The sequence below is a fragment of the Argiope bruennichi genome, chromosome X1 (genome assembly GCF_947563725.1).
Source record: "Argiope bruennichi chromosome X1, qqArgBrue1.1, whole genome shotgun sequence".
Lineage (NCBI taxonomy): Eukaryota > Metazoa > Arthropoda > Arachnida > Araneae > Araneidae > Argiope > Argiope bruennichi.
In genome coordinates this window covers 104,576,627-104,599,351 of record NC_079162.1, presented here as the reverse complement: position 1 = coordinate 104,599,351, position 22,725 = coordinate 104,576,627, and the positions used below count along the sequence as shown (strand labels likewise).

Sequence of the window (22,725 nt, the reverse complement as noted above, 5' to 3'; positions counted from 1 at the left end):
ATGCCAGAATAAGTAACTTTCATAAATTACTTTTTTTAGCACATCATTTAATGATAATCTTAAAGTACATATAATAAAAATAATACGACTGTATTATTACAACACAACTATCATAATTGACAAATGCGATGTTATTTGCCTCTTGCGAAAGGATGTTAATTTTAACAATAATTCCAGTACTTTTTAAGACATCACAAAAATTCAGATTTTGTTGTTGTTGTTGTTAACTGATGCCTTCGGATGACTACTAAATTTTTTTTATTAGTTACATCAATAATTTTCTATCTTAATTTCCTGTCAAAGAGACAATTTTCTTTACTAATTACACTAATTATTTTCTCTTTTATTTTCCAAACAAAGAGACAGATTCAAATTTTTCTTGTATTTCAAAAAAATAACATTATAGAATTTATCAGTTTAAAATTGCCATTCTGATGCATATTGCTCTAAAAAAAGTAAAATTTTCTGAGCTCAGCTGGATGTCACATATTGGCAAATTTATTTGACTCAATTCAAACCATACTTCACCAATTTTCTTTGGTCACATATGCTTACATGTAAGATCACGGAACACCAGCTGTTTTGTATAACTAGCTCAGTATGCAGTCTCAGCTTAACAGAAACGCGTAAAATCCCCCCCCCCCCACCTCAGCACTTTTTATTGGATGTAACAGTTTCTAACCACGTTACTGTAGAAAGGGGATGACTCCACACTCTCGACTGACTAAATAGATCCTTAAACAAGCGATCGAAGTTTTGCTTAGGATCTAAGTTTCCATATTAGTTAGGGATTTAAGTTTTCCATACTAGTTTTAATTGTGTCCTCTCTTCCTACGATTTGAATTGAATTTTAGTCGTACACATTTCCATGAATTCGAACATTTTAAATGACAACGAAACAGTACTTGTATTAGATATACGTTTTTGCCGACTTTTGTAGGGAATATTTTTATTTTATTATTAGATTGCATGTTTGTTTTTTTTAATTTTTATTTTGTCTTTTTCATTAGATGTTCTTTTTCCTCCACCCTCACCCCCCGTAACATAATTTTAGCTTAGTTTAGCAAGATAAATGACAGTTTTGAAGACAAAAAAAAAAAAAAAAAAAAATTAAGACGAATTTAGTAATTTTTAACTATGTCCATATTACGATCCATAATGCAGCACTTTCAGAATTATTGTTCTGAATGTTTTGATTTTTTAAAACTAGTTTTAACATTTCTTTAAAAAAAAGGAGACGTTTATATAACTTCTGTCTAAAATTATTATCCAACCAGATAAAAAGCAATAACCGTATTTTAATGACGGTTAGTAATATTATAATAAATAACAAGGCAACCTTATTTACCAAGATAAATACCATTATTTTATTTTATTTGACCAACATTAGATAATTAAGGTCCTGGATTATTGCTAAATTATAATGCTAGATTAAAATTCGCTGACAACATAAATTAGAAATTTTTTTTGCATATTTTTGTCACACATTAGATTTAGCGTAATTTAAATTTAAACGAAATAACAAGTAATGTAACTACATCTGTTCATAAACAGTGTTGACTGTTTTCATCTATAAATTATTAATCATTGTACTGAAGTAAACTGTAGTATGGCATAGTTTTTATTTTTAACTATACTCTCCACTATTTGAATAGAGGTTGTGAGTTGCTTAACTCGACATCTTTTGGCTCATCACCAATGAAGATACCCGTGATAAGTAAACAAATGTTAAGAAAAGTTTTTGCTTATCATTTATGAAACCTATGATAGGGAACCAAATGTTAAGAAAATGTTTGGCTTATGATCTTTTGAGAGACCTGCGATAGGTAACCAAATGTTATGAAAATGTGTTCCAGAGATGAGTCTCATGATCAGAATATCCCATGGGTCTTGTATGTGTATGTTACAGAACGTTGCATGATCAAATTTTAGTTTATACAAAGGGGTCAGGGTAAATTCTGCTGTCACTACTATACTAAATGAGTTGTCTCTGAAACCGGTTTTTGCATTAAGCAGGGGACAAGAAGCAACTGTTACAGAAGCTGTTTTTTTTTTTTTTTTTTTTTTATCAACACATACATTTCGTGGCAAAGGAAGATCTACTCTTACAAGGCTCCCACTGTTACCTTTCTCCCTCGCCCAGTTCCTTTTGAACAGATAATCTTTAAACGAGCTCGTTTATTTTCGTATAGATAATAAATAAGTTGATTGTTGTCATATATATCAATGTTTTTCATCAGTTTCGTTGATAGAATGCGGCTTTTTGCTTTGGAGACCTCGAGAGAATTTTTCTTTTTCGTCATAATATCCCCACCCTTAGTTTCAAAGCAAGAGCAATCTGCATCTGAAGTTTTAGTTTTTTTTAATGAGTTTTCTTATCAACAGACGTTCATTCTGTAGTGATCCAATCATTATAAAATGTCACGTCCTTTTACTTTGTTCAGATACATACAAAATATTACTTGGGTTGAAGCAGAAAAGATGCAGTGATAAAGCAGTTCCAAATGGAATTTAACTATTATAACATGGGTCAAATTCAGAAGAGACACGCATATGAATCTGCAAGATAGCAAGAACACTTACAGAGCATGATTATGACAGATAAAGCATTCCAATCAGCTAAGTTAGAGATTCACTTAGAATAGAATTAGTTAATTAAAATATTCGAAATAAACTTATGCAAGTAAACTTCTATTTCTTTTTTATTAATGTATATGGTTCATTAACTTATTTAAATCATTCACTTGCTTTATAACCAAAAAGGAAGTATTATTATTTAAATATATAATTACCTGAGATATGGCTTAATTAAGAGGATCTATTAAGATTATGATTCAATTTACACAGTTGCGTCTAAACAGACTGAAATACATGTTTGAACTGTAGTATTCTTGTATCATAATACAACAACAATATTTCTTTATGCTTTAGTACTTTTATGGTGTTAAAGTTATAAAACTATCATTGCAATTCTTAAGCAATTTTCATTTACAGGCTGGTTCAAAATAGATTCCAAAATAAATAAATAAATGCATGCTTCCAACCAAGCCAAATTCTTTTTATATGCTGGAAATAAAATCACCTACTTACATATTATTAATAAAAAAACATCATATAAGGACATTTAAATAGGATTATTTGAAAATAATGCTTTAAACTTTTGGCTTATCATTAATTAATATACATGACAACTGAAATTCTGTTTTATCAGTAATTTTTATGCATGCAATACAGTTTCTATCTGGTAAAAGAATTACTTCTCTTGAAAGCAGCTCTAAATGCTATTTTTCTAAAAAATTAAATTTTTCATTTATTCCTAACCAAATATATTTACTTAGACAGAATTTTCCTGTAAATAAGATTAAAAAATGTTGCAACCAGTTTAAGAGTTTCGTTTTTGTTAGGAAAGTGCGCAATGATTTAATACAATACCTCTGAATATGCAATAAAGGAAAATAAATGCATTATTATAATAAATTTTTAAAGTATCGTTTTCAAATAAATTTTTGAAATATCGTTTTGGGCAATGTTGAAATAACAAGCATTACAATTTGAATAGCATGGCTTATTACACCTGATGTTACAATTAGATTTTATTCCAGCTTTTACTACTTTTTTCTTCCCCTTTTTCAAGTATAGGCTGGTATAAAAAATATTTTTGTTATTTATATACCGATACCATCAGAAGAAATCTGTTTGTATCACGATGTCACAGCGATAACTATAACAGATTTTTACTTTTATCTAATAACAGCTGAATCTATACTGAAATAGATGTTATCAAGAAGAAAGTATATAATTAGAAGGAAAAAAAACATGCGATTGGTTATTTTAGAAATAAATAAAGCACACCATAAAGTTGTATCTATTTTTAAAATTATTAGTTTAGTATTTCATAATATGCAGTTTTTATCTTTCGTATGATAAATAGTTGTTGGACTAATGTTGTTTTTATAAAAGTACAGCAATATCATTTTTTTAAAATTAACCAAGCAGGAAAAGAACATAAAAGATATGTCTTTAAATTTTAAATTCAATATTTATATTCACACAAAATCAGAAGAAATTTGTAATAATCAATTCAAAATAGTAATTGTAGAAATGAAAATAAATAACTAATATCTATAGGCAACTTCCAGAGAAATGCAATTGGAAAGTATTGAATAAATAAATTAATTAATTAATTAAATGGAAGAGAATAATAAAAAGTAAATAGAATAAAAATAAAGGAAAGAATAAAAATAAAATTGCGAGATCTCTTATTAGGAAACCCTGATTTATTAATGTTATTTCAGATTTCATTTTTCTATTTTTCCTTTTTTTAATTCTACGGGCGTGTATGTCAGAAGATACTAAAAAGCTAATCTAAAATTATAAAAATATATTAAATTTCAAAAATATTCCATTTTTAGTATCAACACATTATATAATAAATTGTGATTATAAGATAATAGTTTCATAAAGTAATCGCAAGTAAACAACCGCCTTGGAAAGCAGCACTAAGTATTCATTTACACCCTTTATTTTCTCATTCACACATTCCAATAAAAACTGGCTTGGAATTGGACTTTATAATCCAAAAGTATTATTTAAAAATCAGCATTTACAACATTTAAACTCCACAAAAATCTAATGTTCTTGATCGTTAAAAGATCATCCTTTGATATGAAGTAGAACATTACGAGCTCCAGCGCCTTACTTTTGGAAAAAAAATAAGAGAAGCGAAAACTAGACCTAATAAAAGTTGAGCACCAATTGGACGATCTGATTACAGCCGCCATTTCGAGCTTGAAACATCAAGTTTTGTGGCTGAGAGCAAAGAAGAGGTTTGCTAATTATATTCAGCCAAAATATTTGCCGCTACTTAATTTCGTTGGGCCCATTAAGCCTAATTTGCCTGACCATAACATTCTCGTTCGGAGTCCGCATTCTTTTCAGATAACGAGTGCTTAGATGGCCGTTTCCTGAAGACGTTTTCCTAAGTCAGTTGCCGTTTCATGGTTTTCCTTATGGTTGTAGTTTCAGTCGCCTTCTTTCCCTCAAAAGCTTTACTCTAATTAAAATTTCACTGCGGCGTCTATGGGCTGTGAAGAAAATTGATATCCTTCCCCTACGAGCCTGCAAAGGAAACGGCTAATGAAGAAGTATAGCAAGCTTTTCTTGAAAAGAGGCAAACACTTCAGTTTTTCGGGGGAACACGTTTCGCTTTCCCCAGTGCAGGGAATTTTTGCTTCGTTTGGGTTGTTTTCCAGTTTTTATGCCCGCTCTAGAATGTGGAAATTGTATGTATATATAACAATAATATTACAAAGAGTATTTTGTTTAGGGACATTAACTGAAATGGATGGGGGTGTCTTCCTCTTCCCAAGATCCTCTCTGACAGATTTATCTTCCTCTACAAGATGAAACTGTTGCATATTTCATGATTTCGCTAGCGAAAATACGAAAATTTTTCGAAAAGAATAATACCATCATAGTATAACACTATTACATTAATAAATTTCTTTTTAATAATAGAAGGAAATAATTAATTAATATGTGACTGTAAAACAATAAAAGATTAAAATTGAAGAAAAAATTTTACCAAAAATATCATTAGATCCACCTTTTATTTATTAAAATATTTCATAAACTTCCAGTGAATTATAAGAAACAAAATGAACTAATTTTCTACCATTTTTTAAACGTGTTTTTAATTTTTCAATTATCGACATTTTTCTCTAAAGTTTTTTCCAATATTCATGGTATTTAACAAATTTACCAGAATTCAAAAATAAAAATATTTAGCACATAATGAAAAACATTTTCATTTTTCTCTCCAAAAATATTAAACTTTCAAACTTTATCATTCAAGCAAGGCTTAAAAAAATGAGTTGGAAAATTATTTTACTGCAAGTAAAAAAAGGTTTATGCAAAGCAATATATCACCTACTTAATGAAATATTGAGAATACCCTATTTCAAAGATTGTTTTATTGCTCATTTTTAAAAATATGAAAACTATAAATATTTCAATAATTTTTACAGGAAAAATTGAAATGTTATTTTCCCTTAATATTCGGAAACAAATTTCAAAATTTCTATTAAAAATTCTTTTATAATCATTTCATTAAAACAACCGTAAGTACTAAAGACACCTATCAAAATTTCAGGAAATTAATTTCAAGTAAGAATTGTTTGATTAAGATATCCTCATAAACTTCCCTTTAAAAGAAAATATCCGTTTATAGACAAAAAAATACTGTTCTAAACTGATTAAGCAAAAAAATATTAGAAAAATACATTGTTTTTTTGGAAAAAAAGTTTACATTTTAGGCAAGACAAATTATATTGCTAAAAAATTGTTCCCTAACGAAAAATTTATTCATCATGTTAATTCCTTAATTAAAATTTAATTTTTTATATCCTTTGTTTTTTTACATTCAAAGAGACAAACGAACAAATGAACTAAATTATTATTTTCTTTAACAATAATTATATTTTTTAATTAATAATTATATAGAAAATGTATGATAACACTGAAACAAATTGGTGAAAACTTTCAAGAAGGCAATTTTTAAATATTCCTGTTTTATTCATCAAAATCTTTATATCATCGAGTTTTGTGAATTTATAAACATTTAATTTATAATTAAATTTTTAAAAATATCTTTTAAAATTTAAAAATTTAGTGATAAATAAAGTTATGTTTTAAAAATTGATTAATTTGAGGAAATTTTTGTATTTACTTCAGTGAATTATGTTCAGTATTAAGTTTATGTAATTTATTGTAATTTTCATAACAAATGCATTACATATTTCGGAAGCTTGAGATTTAAATTTCCTAGATTAAAAATACGATTAAGACCATTAATTAGGTATCGATTGAAGAATATAGAAAAGCACTCTGAAATTTGCTGTTTAAATAACATTTGAGTAGTCTTAAAGCTTCAAAATTCTTTTTCCTGTATCTTCATATTAGTTATTTGTCTAAACTTTAGTAGAAGAAATTATATTTACCGCATAAAATAAAGGTTCTTAAAAAAAGCTTGACACCCGATAAAATCCGATTACGCCGGGAAGCGCCATCTATGATCGCTTACGAGAATTAATTTATAAAATGGAGGATCGGGAAACAACATGCTACTGACTTCATCAGTTCTTGTTCACTATCATGTTAGGTAAGCATCAATATTAGAATCAAACGGATAGTTGTGAATTTAACCAGAAAGTTAATAAATTTTCATGTTTTTGTTCACCTTATTATTGTATTTCTGTTCATGAAAAAATATTAGTCCACTCTCAAATAAAGTTGATGTAAGAAGAGTAGTGGAAGAGACAATCAGCATATCTATGCGTTATGTGAAATTCACCTAATCTGAAATATTTCAAAATAATATACAATGTTTGAACAAAAACTGCATTATTTATTATCTTATTATGTAAAATAAAATGAAACAAGAATTTGTATTGTTAAAATGAAACCATTATTCATTTTATTAATGAAAAATTTAACTACCCTTAATTAAGATATTGCATTAACATGTTTGCAATTTTAATATTTTTCCATCATATAAGTTTTTTTTTTTCGTATTTTTAACCCGAAAATTGGGATTGTAAAATTTTTTTAATTCATGTAGAGCAATGTTTCTTATAATAGGTAAAAAGTAAGCAGTACAACATGTAGTTATTTATTTATATGTACAAAAATAATGAAAAATTTGAAATAAAAAGTACTTTTTTCTATATGTGTTTTGTTGGTCATTTCTTGTAACATCCTTATGCAAAATCTATCACTATACCATTATAAAATAAAAATTTATTAAAGCTATCAACATAGAAAATAACAAACGTAATTTTTTTTTCATCTGGCGCAGTGTGTGTGTGAATCCCAAAAAAGTATAACAAGCTTTTATTTACCTAAATATTGCATTTGGAAATATGCAACAATTGAATTAAAAAATCTTTTTTTGGCCTCTGAGGAAATTGGTAACAAAAAGTTTAAAAATTACATTTTTATACGGTCCCTATAATGTAAAAATGTCAATGATCAATATATTTATTTCATATTCATCTATCACGCTCAAAGTTTTTCACTTCTATCAACAAAATTAGCAGACATCCGTTCGTTTCTAAATTTAGAGGAGCTTATCAAAAATTTAAATGAGTAAATTTAATGGCATTTATTTTAGAAACATGAATTTTTTTTTACAGATTTTTTAATGCATAACAACTGAAATAAGCTAATATTTGTCTAGTAGTATATTATTCAATCATCATAAATTGTAAGAAATTTGCTAATCACACCCATCCAGTTTTTCACTGTAGACTGGTTAACAATTACAGCCTCAATCTTTTAAAGCAAAGAAACATAAGAAATTCAATATTTAGAGTGTCTCAAAGATGTAATGCAATTCCAAACAAGAAATAAAAAAAAAATCTTTGATCTCAATTCTGGACGTGATTTCTTCAAAAATACAACTAGTAACTAAAACATGTAGTTTCAGCAACAAGAAACATTTAGAAATTCTGATGATTTAGACTGAATGTAATCGTAATGCAGCTGCATGTGACCATCATTGTTATTTAAAATATAACAAATGTTAATAAAGGCAGTTTTACTTGCTGATTCCGACCTTTTAATATCCTATTGTAATTCTTGTACTATCTCAAAAATGCACAGCGAAAGACTTGTTCGCACACCAGTCAGAAGTATGAAGAGTGATCTAAGTCAAGAAAGTTGCTTTTTAATATCTTTGCAAATTGTGTTGGTGAAAGTGCGAAATTTGGTGTGTACATAAATTAAAAGTATTTTACTACATAGATACACTGTGAGGGCTATATAAAAATTATTTGTAGACTTTTAACTTTGCAGAGCTCAAAGTATATTAATAGATATGCCTACCTTATTTAATGAAACTTTATGATTAGAAATATACGTTCGCGGACAATACTTAAGGAAATAAGACTTGTTCCATTGTTTTTTGTGACTCTCTGTATGTATATTCTTACTAAGTAATTGTCCTTTTTATTTTACATTTGCACAGTAAAAAAGAAAACGAAGAAAATCTTTCTGAATAAAAATATATAGCTTGAAATGAGTTTCAGTGATTTTAGATTAAGTAATCTTCTTAAATTTTCCGATCATCAGATTACCTGAGTGTCAAAAATAAACAACAGATACTTTCGTTGATCTTAAAACTTCAACCATTTTTAGATATTTATATAACAATATTTTCAGTTTAAGCTTTCTCTGATGTTATAGATTCGATATAAAACTGAAGGACTTTCATTTATTTCTAAGCAGTACATCCTCTCTAATTTTCAAAGAATATTTTATTTTTGTAATTTTAGCTAAGCAAACTGTAACAGTGGCGTAGAAAGGGTAAGTGGTGTTTGGAGTATATGATTATTTGGCCCTCAGTCGTCATCAGTGATTTATCAAGATCAAATGCCTTCAATGGAATTATTCTTTCTTCTGCTCATCATATTTAGCACTAACATATTGTCTCCTTTATACCCCGAAGATATCCATATTTCTTGTCGTTCCTCTCCAACCCAACAAGTACTCCGCCACAGAAAAGTACTCATCCACAGCACTGGATTCATTTTAGAAACTGAGATAAATATTAAAAAAAAAAACTATTTTGCTACTAATTTTAGAAGTTTAATTTTACTTGAGTTAAATGATGTTAAAAAGAACATATAAATTTATAACTCTAGATAAAAAATATTTTATTGCATAAATAAATTAATCAAAGATTTGAATGGCAAATGGAATGATATGTATATGTTACCGTTAAAGTATGAAATCCGTTATTTTATAGAATACCTAGTTATTCCATGAAATAACTGATCGTGTCCGTTAAAGTGTAAAACTCTCTTGTATTTCATGGTTTAACTAGTTATTTCATAGAATAATGATCTGCAGCCCGTTAAAGTGTAAAATAATCTATATCATATATCTCGCACGACAAATACATTTACCTTCCACCCCTACTGCATTTATGTTTTTGTTTGTTTGTTTTAGAAATAAAAAATGTTTTTGTTTTAGAAATAATGCTATTTGTAATTCCAAGTGTCATTTTAGTAATCCTTGTTGTAACAAATGATTTTATGATACGTTTCCATAAATACCATTTATACTCTGCATAAATTAGATAAATTGCTTCTTTTTCATTTTAGTTGTCTATCATTAGTTTAATTTCATTTTAGATAAATTGTTTATTTTACACTTTAACTCTCTCTCATTAGTTAATTTATAGAATACCTAGTTATTTCATAGAATAACTAGTTAAAGTATCACATTAAAAACATATTACACACTTTAACGGACACGATCAGTTATTTCATGGAATAACTAGGTATTCTATGAAATAACTGCATTATATACGGTAACATATACACTTTTGAAGCTTCTCCGATCACTTACACTGGAAATGTATTAAGCTTTTCTAGACTACATTGCAAACTTACAAGCGGGAAATCAAATAATTTATTACTATAGTAATAAATCATTATTAATCAAATAGTTTACTGCATAGCGTTGGTGAAACGGAATAATATATTTCATGCTCCTAAGCTAGCTTTTCTGTAGGTACGCAGATTTAGAAAATCCTCAACTCATTAAATAAGATTAATTATTCATTAATTATGAAACAGTGTGTATGAAAATACTTCTATTCTGAAAGCAAGGTCGCCGATGACGACTGACAGCTGATTATATAAGAATTAGACAAAATATGGTTGAAGATGCATTAATGTATGCATGCATAATATTAGAATTGCGATAAAAGCTACATTTTTTTAGCACACATTTGAAAAGGAACTGCTTATATAAAACTACTAACAGATGGATAAGCGTATTGTATAGCAATTTAATTCTTACATGCTGTTAAATATTTCTTCTTTAATAGTATGAGATCGTACTTCTTAACTCAATGTGACTGAAAGAATATTCTACATGTATGAAAAAAGTCAAAACTTTGTATTAAGAATTCGTCGTACACTTAATATGTTAAATACTATTCAATGATAACAGAAGTTTCATGTTAAATAATAGTAAAACTTGTCATTCAGGTTACAATTTCCAAAAATGTTCTTTCTTTTACACTTTTTCACGTTAATTTTATCAATTTAAAAAAAAATTATTCTACTAACTATGTTAAATACGCATTATATAAAAATTTCCATTTTAGATTTCTTAATGCTTTCAATACTAGAATTGCGAGAAAGTATAATTTAAAACAATTGTCTTTTACACATCAAGAAATTGCCTGATTTAAATCTCAGAAAACTATGACTTTTATTTAAAAATTTATTTACTGATTCTTTTACAATTTGAAGGGAGGGGGAGGATTGGAAACACAATTTTATTGACTAGAATGAAAAACAGAAAGAAATGATGTTTGTTTTCTAGCTGACTCACTGAGGCTACCAAGGGAGAGAATCTATTTATGAGAAATTTGTCAGTAGGTAAGAAATGCTTGTTTTCAGCATCTGTGACAGAGTGCGGCGTATAATGTAAACAGGAAACCGTATATCTGTTATGTCTGAGAAACTGCTCCTGTATTTGACTGGATATTTTTTTCTCAACATTTTCCGTTTCGTGGCAGTTCCTACAGAAGATATAAATGTTGTGCAAACTGTGAAAATGTTTTTGCAGAATTTTAATAAATAAAACTCCACTTTAATTTTAAGAGACTTGTATTTTATGTTTGCTTATTATATTTAATATTTTTATCATGTAAAATTGTATTTTTATATAAAAGTAGTGCTTCTCCTAAATGTTGCGTTTAAAGGCCTTTTTTATTAGCATCAAATTTATATTTCTTTGCGTAATGATAAAAATTTTATGTTTATGCTTATTTTTTCTGAAAAATACAAGTTTTTAAAGGAAAGGAGAGGAATATATTCCTCTTCTTGAAATGTGATTTAAAACGGCTTCAAAAAATTTAATAAATTGATTAAAGGTAGTTATACCAATACAGAAATATCATAAGAAATACAGAAATAATTACTTTTGATAGATACCAAAGGTTTTTAAAATGGTAATTTATATAACACCAAAAATGTGTTGGAATGCTTTTTATTACTACCTGGTTTCTGCTAAAATATTAACGTTATTCTCATTTTCAAAGCGATTAATTCAGCTCACAACAGTATTTGAAAAGAAAAAGAGAGATGCTCATACAGGTATCATAAACTCTTACTTTAATGATTCTTATATGAAGAGGTTCGTGTCGAAATCATTTTTTACATTTAATAAAACATTACTGGCTCTAATTCATTTCGTTTTCTATTGTGCGCAAATAAAACAGTGAAATGAAAAACTCTTCTTGTAAGGATTCTCATAGATTTCTTTTTCCAATTTCATTTGTTTCACGTTTAATTCCTGAAATTACATGAATGTGTATTATTTTTTGCGTAAATGCAAGAAGTAGATACTGCAAATAGGTAGATGAAGTTGTCCTCTAACTTCAGCCTAAATTTCAGATCATGCACTAATTTTTGACATTTTATGAATATTTTTTTTTAATTAATTCTCTAAAGGAAGCATTTCAGCCTAAATAATCAATCATGCTCCATTTAAATAAACGGAAATGTAATAGAGAAATTCTATTTTTTTTTAATTTGAAAATGCCTCTTTTTTTGAATCTGGTGTAAAATTATGGATGTTTAATTCTTATTATAAATGTCTTGTATATTTTCATCTACATTTGTAAAATAAAGATTTATTTTTTTTTTTCTGTTTTTTACAGAATGCTTTCTCCTATCAAGTTCAGTGCTCTCGTTCAATTGATGATTCAGGATTTGTGAGTTTCGCGGATGTTCAACTAACTATATGTTCAAAGGTAATAAGAAAGATATTTCAAGCTATATAAATTCAAAATTTCTTAAAATAGCAATCTGAATCATATCATAAAGTTTTCAACTTTATTAGATTGATGAAACAAATGTACGAGATATTTGTACAAATTTTGAATCGTACAAGATCTTAAGTTGCAAAATAATTTTCAGATTGTAGAATAATTGTAATAGAATAATAGAAAAAATAATTTTCAGATTGTCAGATTCAGAAATAATTTTCAGATTTATGTAACCAGCTACAAATACTTTTACTTCCAAGTTATATAATTTTAAAAGAAATTTACTTCAATTAATTCAAAATGAAAATGATGATGAAATGGATGACTTATATATTACATTATTTTCATGAAACTAAAGGCTTTATGATTGTCTATATACAGGATGTCCAGCAAAGTTTTATTTCCTTAAATATTACACCTAGAAGAATATCCAATTTCAAAATTTCCTTAAATAAGGTAGCGAAATGTATGAAAGCATTTTGATTTCTCTAAAGACTGATAGTAAACAATTTTTTTAAAAAAAGTACGTTTTTATACGTCCCCCATAGTCTAAAAGTGTCAATTAGTAGAATTTTTATTATAAATTCTTCTATGAAAGCGTAAAGATTCATGTTTCTATCTACAAAATTTCCAACGATATTAAAAAGAAAAATTACTGATTTAGACCCTTTTCATACCTGTGACTGGTGTTTGAACGAATCTTTCAGGGATAATATACATATAAAAATATTATTGCTATTATTAATTCTAATTACATTTTAAGAAATGGTCGAATAATACAATAAGTGAAAGGTTTACAAAACCTGTTCTAAATGAACATTTTGGATACCTATATTAAGTTGCATTTTTCTAACAATACTTGCACATACGTGTAGCCACATTATGATTATATATAGCTTAAATCATCAGAATTTTAAAATTTTTCTCGTTGCTGAAATACGTCATTGTTTTAGGAAAGCTTAATATCATACACTCAATTGCAAGCAAATAATTTTATTTTCTTGTTCGAAATTGCACTACTTTTCTGAGATGTCCTAGATTTTCAATTTCTGAAGTTCCTCTTCCCTTCTGTCGAAACTGCAACAGTAGTAAAATGAAAACGAACAATATTGTATGTGATTAACAAATTTCTTTCAAATTATGATGATAGAACAATGTATACTTAGACAAATTTTGCATGTGACTGTTTCTATGTATTGAATAAATCTACATTTCTAAAATAAGTGTTTCCAATTAAATATGTGATAAACTCCTCTAAATTTAAAATACATAACTCAGTCAAATCTTAAAAATATGTATTCACATAATATAATGTAAGGTAAACATTTTACTAAATGATAATTTTACACGATGGGGACCATATAAATATTTATTTTTTAAAGCTTTGTTATATTTAATCACAACAGAAGCAAGAGCGTTTTCACACAATTTCCCACCTTATTTAATGAAACACTGAATTTGGAAGTATGTGTAGTTGTAACATTTAGGTAAATAAATATTTCTTTTGGACACCAGGCAGGTTTTAAGAAACATTTTGAACTCTTCATTTAAACAATGTAGTAGACATGAAGTTAGGAACTGTGCTTTATTTTTTCTTGTTTGATCAAGTTGCATGATTCTTAAATACTGTTTTCAAACACTTTTTCATGAAAGCTCTTATTTTTTTTTAATTCAAAACTGATGCACTTGGTTTTTAATAAGGATTTCTGTGTATTCATTTCTATGAAACTGTGTTTTATTTTTAAAAACAAAATAATTTACTATGATAAAATATGTATTTAGTTAGCAAGTTATGCATTCAAACATACAATTAGTGAAACTATAAAAACTATTATTAAATTTTACTTTGAGTTTATGGCAATTTATTGCTTATTTTTTTTAACTGGATGTAATTTTATATTTTCAGTGAAAGAGCAAAGAAAATGGGGATAAAAATTGTACTTTATGCATCGGTGAAAATCGTTCCGATTGCCTTACGAATTTAAAGGTAATGATATACTTTTTCTCATTGATACAAGTTTTTCCTCTCTAACAGGAAATTGAAACATGCAGACACTTTTCATTTTCTGAAAAGCTTATTTTTGTTAAAATGATACAAGAACATACTACTAAACGAATATAATACGAATAATATTTGAATTGCCGAATTCATTACGAACAATAAAAAATGAGCACTAAACACTTAAAAAAATAAACGTCCTTATGCTCATAAACTACATTTTTTTTTATTTCAGCACAGTTCCCATTGTTTATCTTAAAAATCTAGGTGCCTATTTTTCTCATCTAGGTGTTGGTTTCTTTACAAATGCTCTACAAAAAACTCTTCCCCATTTTCTACATATGATGATTATGTTAAAGCTTTTGAATATTTAATGAAAGGAATGAAAATTATTCGAATTCTTAAAAGTAACAGGCCAAAAATTGAAAAAGCTAAATTTGAAGACAATTATAGGGTCACTTGATTTATTTTAAAAAAGCAAGAAAATGCCATTGAATGTAAAACTTGCAGAGAATAAATTTTCAGAGACACAGAATTTACATCATTGTATGATACCCATTATAAGAAGGTATTTTATGTATAATTGACGATTTGAAGGGAGTGTCATGGAGTTCTGGAACTCAAGGCTCTTGACCTCCAAGCATAAGATGAGTTAAGAATTGATGTGGCAATGAGATAACAAAATTTATAAGACGTGATACTGTATGCAAATGTCATGTAATTTCCCATGAAATGGATTAAAATATTTTATATAAACATGTATTATTTTGATAATAAGTTATTAATAAGTGAAACTTACCAGCTAGGTAACAGATTCTTTAATATTTCTAAAGCCACTTTTTCCAGATCCCTTTCTGTTAACGACATTTCTAAAATGCATAACCATCAATTCCATTTTCTGCATATTTTTCTAATATTTTTCAATGCTTGAAACCTAAAAGAAAGGGATAATAAAAAGAAATTAGTAATGATGCCAAGTCATTTTTTAAATTTAAATATGCAGCGTTTCACAAAATGCATAAACACTGAATTTTTTTTTTATCCATCCCAACATTGATTCAAGCAATAAAACATGCATTTGTAACAATTTTGGATATTGATATTCATCATTAAACAAGGAAAAGGTGCATTTTTTGGAAAGGGAAGAAAGATAAAATATAAGATAATATAAACAAATATAACACAAGCGACAGTTTTGAAATCGACTTTGAATGTGCGACTGCCTTAAATTCCAACGCTACTGCTGGACATCCTTTTTGTCAAATTACTCAATTGGTGATGAAATACAAAGAGAGATAAATAAGATATCATGGTCTACATGCAAAGAGAAATTCGTTTGCACTATTGCACCACACATTTAGAGAAACCGTTCAGACGTGATTTATACATTAAACAAATCAATACAAACGAATAGTGAAAAGAATTTTTTTTAAAAATCCGTTTGAACATAAGAATATTAAAATTTATCTCTGTTAAAATGAAGGACAGAGTTCTGAACTCTTTTGTAGTGTAGCATGTAAAATTTTTCCTTATTTATTATTATTATTACTGCTTACTTGTTATTATTATTACTTCTAATCTGTAGAATTAAAAAAAAAAGGTCATACCTATACAAAATTACCTCAGCTCTGCCTTAGCATATCGGATGAAATGAGTAAAAGAATTACCACGAAAAGTATATTTCGGGTTTGTGGTCATGTATAATAGCCCTCATTATAAGGAGCACAAGAGCCAATCCCTCATATAGAGCCCAAATCCATCATCAGCGATGAGCCGAGAGAGCATCATCACCATTATCATACACATCAGGGAAACGATAAAAACATAAAATAGATAATAAAGGTGATCTATACATTTTACGTTATAAATCCATATTTCTCATTAGCTGTGAAATTTTTCTGATCTGAAAACTTAAGCGGCACTAATATTTAACCAAATAAAATAATCTCAAAATTACATTCTTTGGCAATGCTGATAGGTTTCATACAGTTAATTTGTTTTCTTTAGTTTCTAGTTTAATTAAAAAATATATTAATATATAGGTAATTAAAATTATTACAATATGCTATATATTGAACTGCTAACTGTGTTATGGGAGCTGTAACTGTGAACTACTGTGTTTTTTTTAAAGACAAAAATAAGTATAAAAATATATAAACTGTTTCCTTTTATATTTGAAGACAGATATACTCACTGGATATAAATGCTGAAAAAGGCAAGTTCATAGAAATATAACAGTCATAATGCAGCATTAAGAAAAATAAATATGAAGAGAAAATGCGCTTTTCTTTTCTTAATTACTTAATAATTTTTAACATGATGTTAAACATCTTTGCTTAATTTATAACAACTTTTATCACACTTTTCGAAATTCCATAAAAGGAAGAAGAAACCGATTATTTTTTTCCAGCCAATAACGAATATTTCTGACTTTTTTCATATCAGATGTGAAAGAAGTCGTTATTCGTAAAGAAAAATTCAATTTTTAATTTCTATAGTAATATTTGGATAATTGATATAGGCATTATTGCTTGTTAAACAACAATACATAACCTGTTTTATTTATTTTCAAAATGAGCATATTACTAACATTAAATTTAAGCAAATACATAACATATAAAATATACTGATAATAAATATGTCTATATGAGTTGGATGAAATGTTTATGAAACGCTTGCTTTTTAAATTATGTATGTAAACTGGATTGAATGTCTTTAAACTAAAATACTTTAAACTAAAATACTCAATAAACTGGAATAAATGCTTATAAATGAAAATTGGTGAATATACGAAATTTAAACTTTCATGCTGTTTCCAAGCGCGAAAGTAATGGTGGGAAAATCATTTTACTTATTTTAAAAAAAGCAATGGTATGAATATCATATAAATTCCAGAATACGAAAAGGAGGAAACCATTTCGTATTCATTGAGAATTCTGAACTCATATCGAATCTTTTAGAAGAAATTATTCACACCACAAGAAATAAGGAAGTGGATTAGATATAAAATATAGAAATGACGTGCTAAGGAGGGAAGTAATGCATTTTATGTATAAATAATGAATGCTTGGTAAAAAATAAGAAGTTTATTTAGCATTTATAATTTAAATAATTTTTTCATTCAAGCACCTCTTACAAGAAATTTACAATATTTTACGCTTATTAGAGCTTAAAAGCACACAAATCTACTACAAATCCGTAGCAACTATCAAGAACACGAATAAAATATCATGGATCTTGTTCCTTTGTGTTATAACTAAAAACTTACACTTGAAATTAGAAAGTAGTCCTTTTTGCTTTCTATTAAAATAATAATCCGAGTCTAATTATCAATAAAACCAGTAAGAACATTGGAAACATAATGAAAATAGAAATAATTTATTACATTCATAGAAAAATTGGAATGTAATCTTTTTATCATCCTTTTTTTAAGCTAAGCAAATATACATAAAAATGATATGAAGATTACTTTGAATCTTCTCTTATATTTGATGCTCATATTATTTCTGATTCCATAGCATGTATTAGCAGCTAAATAATAAATACTGCGAATATTGAAATTGAAGAAAGTGTCAAGGTTTGAGTTTTACGAAAATTACTGTTAGCAGATAATGCTATTACAATAAATTTCAGTATTAGAGAATTGAAAGGTATCTAAAGGAATAAAAGTAGCCGGGAAGACAATAGATATGATATAATAAACATAATATCTCATGGAAATTTATGCCATTTGAGAAGAAGGGATGAATTAAGAAATTATAATTCGAAAAAAAAAAAAAATCGGATAACGTGTACTTCGATCATATATATATTTCTTAAACATAAAATTAGAAGAAAGATGGGAGAAAGATAATTATGAAATACCCATTAAAAATCCAGAAGAGATTACATAGAAGGAATAATGAATTTCCAATTCCTATACATTAATTTTATATTGCTTTTAAGAGAAAAATATTAAACCTCATTTTTAAAATAATTAAGTTTTAATTCGATTAAAAAATTCCTTTATATTTTGTTAATTCAAAAATAATATGCTTATATGTATTGGACACTTTTATAAAATAATTACAACACAGTTTAATTTTATGTGAGCAAAAATATAATAAAAGTGATAAAAAAAAAGATGTTTTACATCTAAAAGAAAAATAATCAAGAAAGAATACCGAGCATTGAATAGATTGCTTTTGGAATAAGCAAGATAATGTTCATTATCAGATTTTTTCCCCTTACATACCATTGAAACATGTAAACTGATGTCTTGAATTCTTTCCTAGTTGGGTATTATTTTCTCATGTATGAAGCTAGAAAAAGAAATATGATATTATTTTTTACGTAAAAGCACAATTTTTAAAAATAAAGGTCAAGAAAATAATCTGAAAAAAAATTAATAACGAATATTTTTATTAAAAAAAATATCGGAACATCTTTCGGTATCAGAACTTAACCCACCATTAAAATTGAATATATGTTATTCTCGCTTAGTTAATTTTAAATGAATGAATAAATAGTATCTCCATTCTTAAAAAATAAATTGCCATAGTTCGAACTTTTCTCCTCTTGTATAAAAAATATCACTCTTTCCGAAAGAGTAAGTTTTACAGCGCAGAAAGCAAAGAAAAGAAAAAAGTAGGAATTGATAAAAGAAAACACAAAATGAAAAAGTGGTCTAAATGTAGTTATTATGAGCGTTTCTGGAGAAGTATTACTGCACAAGCTACTGGGCTGTGTAACATTGTCTCTTTCTTAGATAAGAGTTGAAAGAGATAAAAAGGAGAGAAACATGGCGGCATAAAAGGCAATAGGTGAAAAGGAAGGAAGCCGGTCTTATCAGTAAAAGTGCACATAAAACAAAAATAAAAGAAAAAAGAGTACAGTTGATCGATAATAAGGATATAGTGCAGTACAAGATTGTGACTATCATTTCTGAACTCCATCTTTGGCTATTTATACATTTTTTTGGCGATTGGAAAATCTGATTTATGGAAGCCGTAAACTTAATTTTCGTATATGATTGATTATCTGTCTAAGCAATGATTATCCATTGATAAATATGACCGTCTTTGCAATAGTTTTTTTAAGTTGTGTTTCCTACATAAAAAAAGTGATGTAAAATGTCATTCATTGTACAGAAAATCTTGCGTAAATATTCAAGGATTTTCTTTGGGCAGTTTAAAAATATTAATAACAGAAAGAACTTAAAAATAAATTTCTTAACGAATTGTAATCTATAGAATCCGGTATTCTATAGATCAAAACTATAAAAGATGAAATCGTGAAAAAATCGCATAGTCGCTAAATATATATAGATATATAATTTCATAAACGGATTAGTAATTACCGTTCTAACGTTACCTCTCAAATAATGAGCCAACGCCAAAAAGCATTTAAATATTAAATGTGAAGATGAAAATAAGAAATCCATTCCCTCTGTACAAAGGAGTGAAAATAATATTAATTACATATTTACGGTGTTCATAGCTCTATTCAAAATCCTTTAAAATTAGTTTGTAATCCAAGCTAATTCTTGTTCTAAATTTAGTATTTTAAGAAAAGAGAGTTAGTTAAAAGATAAAAATGAATGATCGAAATAAATTTTTTTAAAAGATTTCATCCATGGTGTTCAGAAATGAGATCAATTTGGAAGGAGTTTGGCGAGTATCGACATGCCCCTTGGCTGGAAATGGGCAGTTTCTTGAGCAGTAACCCGAAACGGTATCGATTTCCTGCAATGACGTCACATTTTGGCGCAAAGGCGTGACAATGCATGTTATTGCTCGATAAACTGCAGATACCGGCCGCAACGCTTTTAATAATTTAGAAGGCAGGTATTCATTGCGTTCAGAAAGGACTTACAATCTATAACATGAGTTGGAGACGTAATTAACAGTAAATCACAACTCTTTAGGGTTACCAAACCCTAATTACCCGACATGTTTCCTATTGTTGTCGGCAGGTTCTAATTTTGCGTTTTAGATTGCAGTAATTATTCCCGCCTTGAATTTATGCGCCTAATGAGCGCAAAATAACGATAAACCACATCGTTTCGCATTATTTATGTCATTATTTAAAGCATGATGAGTGGAAATTGTTAAATACGAAAGCATTGCAAATTTTGAATGATCTTGCATTAATTAATTAATTTTAGTAGAGTAAGAAAGGAAAGAAATGTCCTTTTTAGTTTTATATAAGAATTATTTCATTTAAAAACGCTGAATTTATACAACGTAAGTCACCAAGTATTTTAATCACTTGACTGACTGAGAGCACGCAAGTGGAAAAAATTGCAAATTCATAAAGTGATCATGATAATAATTAATTCTAACCTTCAAAGATAGCGACAGTTTCGAAAATTTGAAATGTCGAATGTAACTACATTAATATTTATATCAAGCAGATAACGAATAAAAATAGTTTAAAATTTTAGCTTTGAATAGCTAATTTTGAAAATTAAAAAAACGTTTCACATTTAAGAAAAAAAAATATTAATATCAGTGAAGGTATCACTATTCGCAATCCGGTTTTTCTTAACAGAGGTTGCATTTATTATATAAGTACTGCACCTGCAGAAATAACAAAAAATTAATACGCAGAATTAAGTCTACATCTCATGAGCCGTACAATATTATTTCTTAGATTATTATTTTCACAAATCAATGATATTCTTTCACTGCGACTGTCCAAAAAATAAGACAGTCACCGATTATAATTTCTTACTTTCTTATGAATAAGTGCACTTTTATTATTTAAAAGAATTTGTTAGTTAAAAAGAACTTAAGAATTAATTATAAGAACACCGCTATATTTGAATAATTTTGATGATGCAATCATTTATGGTAGAAATTTTAAATCCGAATTGAATATTCTGTTAAAATAAATTGAACGGAACAAAATCTATGTTTAGGAAAAGTCTTATTCATCCATAAAATGAATTCGTTTTTATGAAATACACTTGAAAGCACACATTCTTGTAAATAACAAAAATATACCAAAATATATACAAAACAGTTTTGAAACAAACATTAACGAAATAATTCTAATGAGGCTTCGATGAAACACTGAACGTTAATAAAGTAATGAATAACAAATTCGTCACATTTCAAAACTGTTTCAAACAGCAAATTTGTTCAAATTACAAAAATTCCCTTGTAACTAAGTAGAGAAATGCTGCTGTAAATTTCAAGTCAAAAGTAATAGAAACTTAATGATTTTTTTTTAAGAATACCCTTCTTTACATTTATCAAACATAATTGTTTGACCATATTTATTAAATAATATTACAATTATACTTGAACCATGGAATTAACCAGTTACCTGTTTTTGACGAGTATACTCGTCATAGAAAAAGTACCTTTTGCGTTGTGAGAGTTTATTCAATGACAATTACTATATTTATATATTAAATGTTCAAATATTATATTTATAATTAAAAGACAATTTAGCTAGGCATTTTCCGAAGAGGTCAAAACAATTAACAGGTTAAAACGTTTTTACGAGAAGACTTAATAAAAATATTTAATCACACTGAAACATTTTTTTGGTGGATATAATTCAAAATACATTATAAGTAATACAAATCTCCAATTAGTTTCAGAAATGTTTCCATATACACCCCCACCTATGTATTGAATACTTCTTTATTAATTTTTTTCTTGTTTCTTTCCTTTTGTTCATTATTTTCTTTCCTATTCAACAAAATCGTAAACTATGAAGGCTACTTTTTTTTTTCCTTTTATTTTCAAAAGGCTTTACTGATGATATGAGAATAATCTTGCAGCTCTAAAGATGAAATTCTGAAGAAAGGTGTGCGGCCATTGCAGATTGTGTCTCCGAGAGGATGGAGATGAAAGATTCTTAGATGCAGGAGGAGAAGCTCGGCCAA

The 22,725-nt window shown here is 27.4% G+C and overlaps 1 protein-coding gene across 1 annotated transcript in view; it reads right to left on the bottom strand.

Moving 5' to 3' along the window:
- The window catches only part of LOC129958307 (homeotic protein ultrabithorax-like), a 135,505-nt gene that overhangs the window by 89,699 nt on the left and 23,081 nt on the right, over positions 1-22,725 (bottom strand). Inside the window, exons 4-5 of the mRNA XM_056070700.1 lie at positions 19,081-19,147; positions 15,646-15,780 (exon numbers count right to left, since the gene is read on the bottom strand). The gene's annotated coding sequence lies outside the window, so the exon portion shown is untranslated. The remainder of the gene's footprint in view (positions 1-15,645; positions 15,781-19,080; positions 19,148-22,725) is intronic.